This window comes from Triticum aestivum, chromosome 4A (assembly GCF_018294505.1).
Source record: "Triticum aestivum cultivar Chinese Spring chromosome 4A, IWGSC CS RefSeq v2.1, whole genome shotgun sequence".
NCBI classification, from domain to species: domain Eukaryota; kingdom Viridiplantae; phylum Streptophyta; class Magnoliopsida; order Poales; family Poaceae; genus Triticum; species Triticum aestivum.
Genome location: NC_057803.1, coordinates 116,988,629 through 116,999,057, shown reverse-complemented (window position 1 = coordinate 116,999,057; position 10,429 = coordinate 116,988,629).

The window sequence follows — 10,429 nt, the reverse complement described above, 5'->3', positions numbered from 1 at the left end:
GATGCTACGATGGAGATCAAGGTGTCGCACCGGTGACGATGGTGATCATGACAGTGCTTCGGAGATGAAGATCACAAGCACAAGATGATGATGGCCATATCATATCACTCATATTGATTGCATGTGATGTTTATCTTTTATGCATCTTATCTTGATTTGATTGACGGTAGCATTATAAGATGATCTCTCACTAAATTATCAAGATATAAGTGTTCTCCCTGAGTATGCACCGTTGCGAAAGTTCTTCGTGCTGAGACACCACATGATGATCGGGTGTGATAGGCTCTACGTTCAAACACAACGGGTGCAAAACAGTTGCACACGCGGAATACTCAGGTTAAACTTGACGAGCCTAGCATATAACAGATATGGCCTCGGAACACTGAGACCAAAAGGTCGAGCATGAATCATATAGTAGATATGATCAACATAGTGATGTTGACCATTGAAACTACTCCATCTCACGTGATGATCGGGCATGGTTTAGTTGATTTGGATCACGTGATCACTTAGAGGATTAGAGGGATGTCTATCTAAGTGGGAGTTCTTAAGTAATATGATTAATTGAACTTAAATTTATCATGAACTTAGTACCTGATAGTTTCTTGCTTGTATATGTTGATTGTAGATAGATGGCTCGTGCTGTTGTTCCGTTGAATTTTAATGCGTTCCTTGAGAAAGCAAAGTTGAAAGATGATGGTAGCAATTACACGGACTGGGTCCGTAACTTGAGGATTATCCTCATTGCTGCACAGAAGAATTACGTCCTGGAAGCACCGCTGGGTGCCAGGCCTGCTGCAGATGCTGCTAACAACGTTAAGAACGTTTGGCAGAGTAAAGCTGATGACTACTTGGTAGTTTAGTGTGCCATGCTTTACGGCTTAGAACCGGGACTTCAACGACGTTTTGAACGTCATGGAGCATATGAGATGTTCCAGGAATTGAAGTTAATATTTCAAGCAAATGCCCGGATTGAGAGATATGAAGTCTCCAATAAGTTCTATAGCTGCAAGATGGAGGAGAATAGTTCTGTCAGTGAACATATACTCAAAATTTCTGGGTATCATAATCACTTGACTCAACTGGGAGTTAATCTTCCTGTTGATAGTGTCATTGACAGAGTTCTTCAATCACTGCCACCAAGCTACAAAAGCTTCGTGATGAACTATAATATGCAAGGGATGAATAAGACAATTCCCGAGCTCTTCGCGATGCTAAAGGCCGCGGAGGTAGAAATCAAGAAGGAGCATCAAGTGTTGATGGTGAGTAAGACCACCAGTTTCAAGAAAAAGGGCAAAGGGAAGAAGAAGGGGAACTTCAAGAAGAACGGCAAACAAGTTGCTTCTCAAGAGAAGAAACCCAAGTCTGGACCTAAGCCTGAGACTGAGTGCTTCTACTGCAAGCATACTGGTCACTGGAAGCGGAACTGCCCCAAGTATTTGGCGGATAAGAAGGATGTCAAGGTGAACAAAGGTATATGTGATATACTACCTCCGTTCCTAAATACTTGTCTTTCTAGGCATTTCAACAAATGACTACATACGGAGCAAAATGAGTGAATCTACACTCTAAAATATGTCTACATACATCCGTATGTAGTAGTCATTTGAAATGTCTAGAAAGATAAATATTTAGGAACGGAGGGAGTACATGTTATTGATGTGTACCTTACTAATGCTTGCAGTAGCACCTGGGTATTTGATACTGGTTCTGTTGCTAACATTTGCAACTCGAAACAGGGGCTACGGATTAAGCGAAGATTGGCTAAGGATGAGGTGACGATGCGCGTGGGAAATGGTTCCAAAGTCGATGTGATCACGGTCGGAACACTACCTCTACATCTACCTTCGGGATTAGTTTTAGACCTGAATAATTGTTATTTGGTGCCAGCGTTGAGCATGAACATTATCTGGATCTTGTTTGATGCGAGACGGTTATCCATTTAAATCAGAGAATAATGGTTGTTCTATTTATATGAGTAATATCTTTTATGGTCATGCACCCTTGAAGAGTGCTCTATTTTTGTTAAATCTCGATAGTAGTGATACACATATTCATAATATTGAAGCCAAAAGATGCAGAGTTAATAATGATAGTGCAACTTATTTGTCGCACTGCCGTTTAGGTCATACCGGTGTAAAGCGCATGAAGAAACTCCATACTGATGGACTTTTGGAATCACTTGATTATGAATCACTTGATACTTGCAAACCGTGCCTCATGGGCAAGATGACTAAAACACCGTTCTCCGGAACTATGGAGCGAGCAACAGATTTGTTGGAAATCATACATACAGATTGAAGGAAATATGCCCTAGAGGCAATAATAAAGTTATTATTTATTTCCTTATATCATGATAAATGTTTATTATTCATGCTAGAATTGTATTAACCGGAAACATAATACATGTGTGAATACATAGACAAACAGAGTGTCACTAGTATGCCTCTACTTGACTAGCTCGTTAATCGAAGATGGTTATGTTTCCTAACCATGAACAAAAGAGTTGTTATTTGATTAACGGGATCACATCATTAGAAGAATGATGTGATTGACATGACCCATTCCATTAGCTTAGCACCCGATCGTTTAGTATGTTGCTATTGCTTTCTTCATGACTTATACATGTTCCTATGACTATGAGATTATGCAACTCCCGTTTGCCGGAGGAACACTTTGTGTGCTACCAAACGTCACAACGTAACTGGGTGATTATAAAGGAGCTCTACAGGTGTCTCCAAAGGTACATGTTGGGTTGGCGTAATTCGAGAGTAGGATTTGTCACTCTGTTTGTCGGAGAGGTATCTCTGGGCCCTCTCGGTAATGCACATCACATAAGCCTTGCAAGCATTGCAACTAATGAGTTAGTTGCGAGATGATGTATTACAGAACGAGTAAAGAGACTTGCTGGTAACGAGATTGAACTAGGTATTGAGATACCGTCGATCAAATCTCGGGCAAGTAACATACCGATGACAAAGGGAACAACGTATGTTGTTATGCGGTCTGATCGATAAAGATCTTCGTAGAATATGTAGGAGCCAATATGAGCTTCTAGGTTCCGCTATTGTTTATTGACTAGAGACGTGTCTCGGTCATGTCTACATTGTTCTCGAACCCGTAGGGTCCGCACGCTTAAGGTTTTGATGATAGTTATATTATGAGTTTATGAGTTTTGATGTACCGAAGGAGTTCGGAGTCCCGGATGAGATCGGGGACATGACGAGGAGTCTCGAAATGGTCGAGACGTAAAGATCGATATATTGGACGACTATATTCGGACATCGGAAAGGTTCCGAGTAATTCGGGTATTTTTCGGAGTACCGGAGAGTTACGGGAATACGTATTGGGCCTTATTGGGCCATACGGGAAAGAAGAAAAAGGGCCTCAAGGGTGGCCGCACCCCTCCCCTTGGTCTGGTCCGAATTGGACTAGGGAAGGGGGGCGCCCCCTTCCTTCCTTCTCCTTTTCCCTTCCTCTTTTCCTATTCCATATGGGAGGTGGAATCCTACTAGGACTAGGGAGTCCTAGTAGGACTCCACACTTGGCGCGCCCCCTCCTAGGGACGGCCTCCTCCTCCCTTGCTCCTTTATATACGGGGGCAGGGGGGCACCTCTAGAGACACAAGTTGATCCACGTGATTATATTCTTAACCATGTGCGGTGCCCCCTTCCACCATAGTCCTCGATAATATTGTAGCGGTGCTTAGGCGAAGCCCTGCGATGGTAGTATATCAAGATCATCACCACGCCGTCGTGCTGACGGAACTCTTCCCCGACACTTTGCTGGATCGGAGTCCGGGGATCGTCATCGAGCTGAACGTGTGCTAAAACTCGGAGGTGCCGTAGTTTTGGTGCTTGATCGGTCGGGCCGTGAAGACGTACGACTACATCAACTGCGTTGTGCTAACGCTTCCGCTGTCGGTCTACAAGGGTACGTAGATCACACTCTCCCCTCTCGTTGCTATGCATCACCATGATCTTGCGTGTGCGTAGGAAATTTTTTGAAATTACTACGTTCCCCAACAGTGGCATCCGAGCCTAGGTTTTATGTGTTGATGTTATATGCACGAGTAGAACACAAGTGAATTGTGGGCGATATAAGTCATACTGCTTACCAGCATGTCATACTTTGGTTTGGCGGTATTGTTGGACGAAGCGGCCCGGACCGACATTATGCGTATGCTTACACGAGACCGGTTCTCCCGACGTGCTTTGCACAAAGGTGGCTAGCGGGTGACAGTTTCTCCAACTTTAGTTGAACCGAGTGTGGCTATGCCCGGTCCTTGCGAAGGTTAAAACAACACCAACTTGACAAACTATCGTTGTGGTTTTGATGCGTAGGTAAGATTGGTTCTTGCTTAAGCCCGTAGCAGCCACGTAAAACTTGCAACAACAAAGTAGAGGACGTCTAACTTGTTTTTGCAGGGCATGTTGTGATGTGATATGGTCAAGACATGATGCTAAATTTTATTGTATGAGATGATCATGTTTTGTAACCAAGTTATCGGCAACTAGCAGGAGCCATATGGTTGTCGCTTTATTGTATGCAATGCAATCGCGCTATAATGCTTTACTTTATCACTAAGCAGTAGCGATAGTCGTGGAAGCATAAGATTGGAGAGACGACAACGATGCTACGATGGAGATCAAGGTGTCACGCCGGTGACGATGGTGATCACGATGGTGCTTCGAAGATGGAGATCATAAGCACAAGATGATGATGGCCATATCATATCACTTATATTGATTGCATGTGATGTTTATCTTTTATGCATCTTATCTTGCTTTGATTGACGGTAGCATTTTAAGATGATCTCTCAATAATTATCAAGAAGTGTTCTCCCTGAGTATGCACCGTTGTGAAAGTTCTTCGTGCTGAGACACCACGTGATGATCGGGTGTGATAGGCTCTATGTTAAAATACAACAGGTGCAAAACAGTTGCACACGCGGAATACTCAGGTTATACTTGACGAGCCAAGCATATACAGATATGGCCTCGGAACACGGAGACCGAAAGGTCGAGCGTGAATCATATAGTAGATATGATCAACATAGTGATGTTCACCAATGAAACTACTCCATCTCACGTGATGATCGGACATGGTTTAGTTGATTTGGATCACATAATCACTTAGAGGATTAGAGGGACCTCTATTTAAGTGGGAGTTCTGAAGTAATATGATTAATTGAACTTAAATTTATCATGAACTTAGTCCTGGTAGTATTTTGCAAATTATGTTGTAGATCAATAGCTCGCGTTGTTGCTTCCATGTGTTTATTTTGATATGTTCCTAGAGAAAATTGTGTTGAAAGATGTTAGTAGCAATGATGCGGATTGGATCTGTGATCTGAGGTTTATCCTCATTGCTGCACAGAAGAATTATGTCCTTGATGCACCACTAGGTGACAGACCTATTGCAGGAGCAGATGCAGATGTTATGAACGTTTGGCTAGCTCAATATGATGACTACTTGATAGTTTAGTGCACCATGCTTAACGGCTTAGAATCGGGACTTCAAAGACGTTTTGAACGTCATGGACCATATGAGATGTTCCAGGAGTTGAAGTTAATATTTCAAGCAAATACCCGAGTTGAGAGATATGAAGTCTCCAACAAGTTCTATAGCTAAAAGATGGAGGAGAATCGCTCAAGCAGTGAGCATGTGCTCAGATTGTCTGGGTACTACAATCGCTTGAATCAAGTGGGAGTTAATCTTCCAGATAAAATAGTGATTGACAGAATTCTCTAGTCACCATCACCAAGTTAGTAGAACTTCGTGATGAACTATAATATGCAAGGGATAACGGAAACGATTCCCAAGCTCTTGATGATGAAATCGATGAAGGTAGAAATCAAGAAAGAGCATCAAGTGTTGATGGTTGACAAGATCACTAGTTTCAAGAAAAGGGCAAAGGAAAAAAGGGGAACTTCAAGAAGAACAGCAAGCAAGTTGCTGCTCAAGTGAAGAAGCCCAAGTCTGGTCCTAAGCCTGAGACTAAGTGCTTCTACTGCAAAGGGACTGGTCACTGGAAGCGGAACTACCCCAAGTGATTGGCGGATAAGGAGGATGGCAAAGTGAACATAAGTATATTTGATATACATGTTATTGATGTGTACTTTACTAGTGTTTATAGCAACCCCTCAGTATTTGATACTAGTTCAGTTGCTAAGATTAGTAACTTGAAACGGGAGTTGCAGAATAAACAGAGACTAGTTAAAGGTGAAGTGACGATGTGTGTTGGAAGTGGTTCCAAGATTGATATGATCATCATCACACACTCCCTATAATTTCGGGATTAGTGTTGAACCTAAATAAGTGTTATTTGGTGTTTGCGTTGAGCATGAATATGATTTGATCATGTTTATTGTAATACGGTTATTCATTTAAGTAAGAGAATAAATTGTTGTTCTGTTTACATGAATAAAACCTTATATGGTTACACACCCAATGAAAATAATTCACTGGATCTCGATCGTAGTGATACACATAATCATAATATTGAAACCAAAAGATGCAAAGTTAATAATGATAGTGCAACTTATTTGTGGCACTGCCGTTTAGGTCATATTGGTGTAAAGCGCATGAAGAAACTCCATGCTGATGGGCTTTTGGAATCACTTGATTATGAATCAGTTGATGCTTGCGAACCATGCCTCATGGGCAAGATGACTAAGACTCTGTTCTTCGGAACAATGGAGCGAGCAACATATTTGTTGGAAATCACACATACTGATGTATGTGGTCCGATGAATATTGAGGCTCACGACAGGTATCATTATTTTCTGATCTTCACAGATGATTTGAGCAGATATGAGTATATCTACTTGATGAAACATAAGTCTGAAACATTTGAAAAGTTCAAAGAATTTCAGAGTGAAGTGAAAAATCATCGTAACAAGAAAATAAAGTTTCTACGATCTGATCGTAGAGAAGAGTATTTGAGTTACGAGTTTGGCCTTCAGTTAAAAACAATGTGAAATAGTTTCACTACTCACGCCACCTGGAACACCACAATGTAATGGTGTGTCCGAACGTCATAACCGTACTTTATTAGATATGGTGTGACCTATGATGTCTCTTACCGATCTACCACTATCGTTTTGGGGTTATGCATTAGAGACAGCTGCATTCACGTTAAATAGGGCACCATCTAAATCCGTTGAAATGACACCGTATGAACTATGGTTTGGCAAGAAACCTAAGCTGTCATTTCTTAAAGTTTGAGGTTGCAATGCTTATGTGAAAAAGTTTCAACCTGATAAGCTCAAACCCAAATCGGAGAAGTGCGTATTCATAGGATACCCAAAAGAAAATGTTGGGTACACCTTCTATCACAGATCCGAAGGCAAGATATTTGTTGCTTTGAATGGATCCTTTCTAGAGAAGGATTTTCTCTCGAAAGAAGTGAGTGGGAGGAAAGTAGAACTTGATGAGGTAACTGTACCTGCTCCCTTATTGGAAAGTAGTTCATCATAGAAATCTGTTCCTATGACTACTAGACCGATTAGTGAGGAAGCTAATGATGATGATCATGTAACTTCAGATCAAGTTACTACCGAACCTCGTAGGTAAAACCAGAGTGAGATCCGCACCAGAGTGGTACGGTAATCCAGTTTTGGAGGTCATGTTACTTGACCATGACGAGCCTACGAACTATGAGGAAGCGATGATGAGCCCAGATTCCGCGAAATGGCTTGAGGCCATGAAATCTGAGATGAGATCCATGTATGAAAACAAAGTATGGACTTTGATTGACTTGCCCAATGATCGGCGAGCCATTGAGATTAAATGGATCTTCAAGAGGAAGATGGACACTGATAGTAGTGTTACTATCTACAAAGCTAGAATTGTCGCAAAAAAAAGTTTTTCGACAAGTTCAAGGTGTTGACTACGATGAGAGTTTCTCACTCGTATCTATGCTTAAGTCTGTCTGAATCATGTTAGCAATTGCCGCATTTTATGAAATCCGGCAAATGGATAAACAAAACCGCATTCCTTAATGGATTTATTAAAGAAGAGTTGTATATGATACAACCAGAAGGTTTTGTCAATCCTAAAGGTGCTAACAAAATGTGCAAGCTCCAGCGATCCATCTATGGACTGGTGCAAGCATCTCGGAGTTGGAATATGCGCTTTGATGAGATAATCAAAGCATATAGTTTTATACAGACTTGCGGTGAAGCCTGTATTTACAAGAAAGTGAGTGGGAGCACTACAACATTTCTGATAAGTATATGTGAATGACATATTGTTGATCGAAAATAATGTAGAATTATTCTGCAAAGCATAAAGGAGTGTTTTGAAAGAAGTTTTTCAAAGAAAGACCTCGGTGAAGCTGCTTACATATTAAGCATCAAGATCTATAGAGATAGATCAAGACGCTTGATAAGTTTTTTTTCAATGAGTACATACCTTGACAATATTTTGAAGTAGTTCAAAAATTGGAACAATCAAAGAAAGAGTTCTTGGCTGTGTTACAAGGTGTGAAATTGAGTAAGACTCAAAGCCCGACCATGGCAGAAGATAGAAAGAGAATGGAAGTCATTCCCTATGCCTCAGCCATAGGTTCTATAAAGTATGCCATGTTGTGTACCAGATCTATTGTATACCCTACACTATGTTAAGCAAGGGAGTACAATAGTGATCTAAGAGTAGATCACTAGACAGCGGTCAAAATTATCCTTAGTGGAATAAGGAAATATTTCTCAATTATGGAGGTGACAAAAAGGTTCGTCGTAAAAAGTTACGTCGGTGCAAGTTTTGACACAGATCTGGATGACTCTAAGTCTCGATCTAGATACATATTGAAAGTGGGAGCAATTAGCTAGAGTAGCTCCGTGCAGAGAATTGTAGACATAGAATTCGCAAAATACTTACGGATCTGTATGTGACAGACCCGTTGACTAAAATTATCTCACAAGCAAAACATGATCACACCTTAGTACTCTTGGGGTGTTAATCACATAGCGATGTGAACTAGATTATTGACTCTAGTAAACCCTTTGAGTGTTGGTCACATAATGATGTGAACTGTGTTAAATCACATGGCAATGTGAACTAGATTATTGACTCTAGTGCAAGTGGGAGACTGAAGGAAATATGCCCTAGAGGCAATAATAAAGTTATTATTTATTTCCTTATATCATGATAAATGTTTATTATTCATGCTAGAATTGTATTAACTGGAAACATAATACATGTGTGAATACATAGACAAACAGAGTGTCACTAGTATGCCTCTACTTGACTAGCTCGTTAATCGAAGATGGTTATGTTTCCTAACCATGAACAAAAGAGTTGTTATTTGATTAACGGGATCACATCATTAGAAGAATGATGTGATTGACATGACCCATTCCATTAGCTTAGCACCCGATCGTTTAGTATGTTGCTATTGCTTTCTTCATGACTTATACATGTTCCTATGACTATGAGATTATGCAACTCCCGTTTGCCGGAGGAACACTTTGTGTGCTACCAAACGTCACAACGTAACTGGGTGATTATAAAGGAGCTCTACAGGTGTCTCCAAAGGTATATGTTGGGTTGGCGTATTTCGAGATTAGGATTTCTCACTCCGTTTGTCAGAGAGGTATCTCTGGGCCCTCTCGGTAATGCACATCACATAAGCCTTGCAAGCATTGCAACTAATGAGTTAGTTGCGAGATGATGTATTACAGAACGAGTAAAGAGACTTGCTGGTAACGAGATTGAACTAGGTATTGAGATACCGTCGATCGAATCTCGGGCAAGTAACATACCGATGACAAAGGGAACAACGTATGTTGTTATGCGGTCTGACCGATAAAGATCTTCGTAGAATATGTAGGAGCCAATATGAGCATCCAGGTTCCGCTATTGGTTATTGACTAGAGACGTGTCTCGGTCATGTCTACATTGTTCTCGAACCCGTAGGGTCCGCACGCTTAAGGTTTCGATGACAGTTATATTATGAGTTTATGAGTTTTGATGTACCGAAGGAGTTCGGAGTCCCGGATGAGATCGGGGACATGACGAGGAGTCTCGAAATGGTCGAGACGTAAAGATCGATATATTGGACGACTATATTCGGACATCGGAAAGGTTCCGAGTGATTCGGGTATTTTTCGGAGTACCGGAGAGTTAGGGGAATACGTATTGGGCCTTATTGGGCCATATGGGAAAGAAGAAAAAGGGCCTCAAGGGTGGCCGCACCCCTCCCCTTGGTCTGGTCCGAATTGGACTAGGGAAGGGTGGCGCCCCCTTCCTTCCTTCTCCTTTTCCCTTCCTCTTTTCCTATTCCATATGGGAGGTGGAATCCTACTAGGACTAGGGAGTCCTAGTAGGACTCCACACTTGGCGCGCCCCCTCCTAGGGCTGGCCTCCTCCTCCCTCGCTCCTTTATATACAGGGGCAGGGGGCACCTCTAGAGACACAAGTTGAT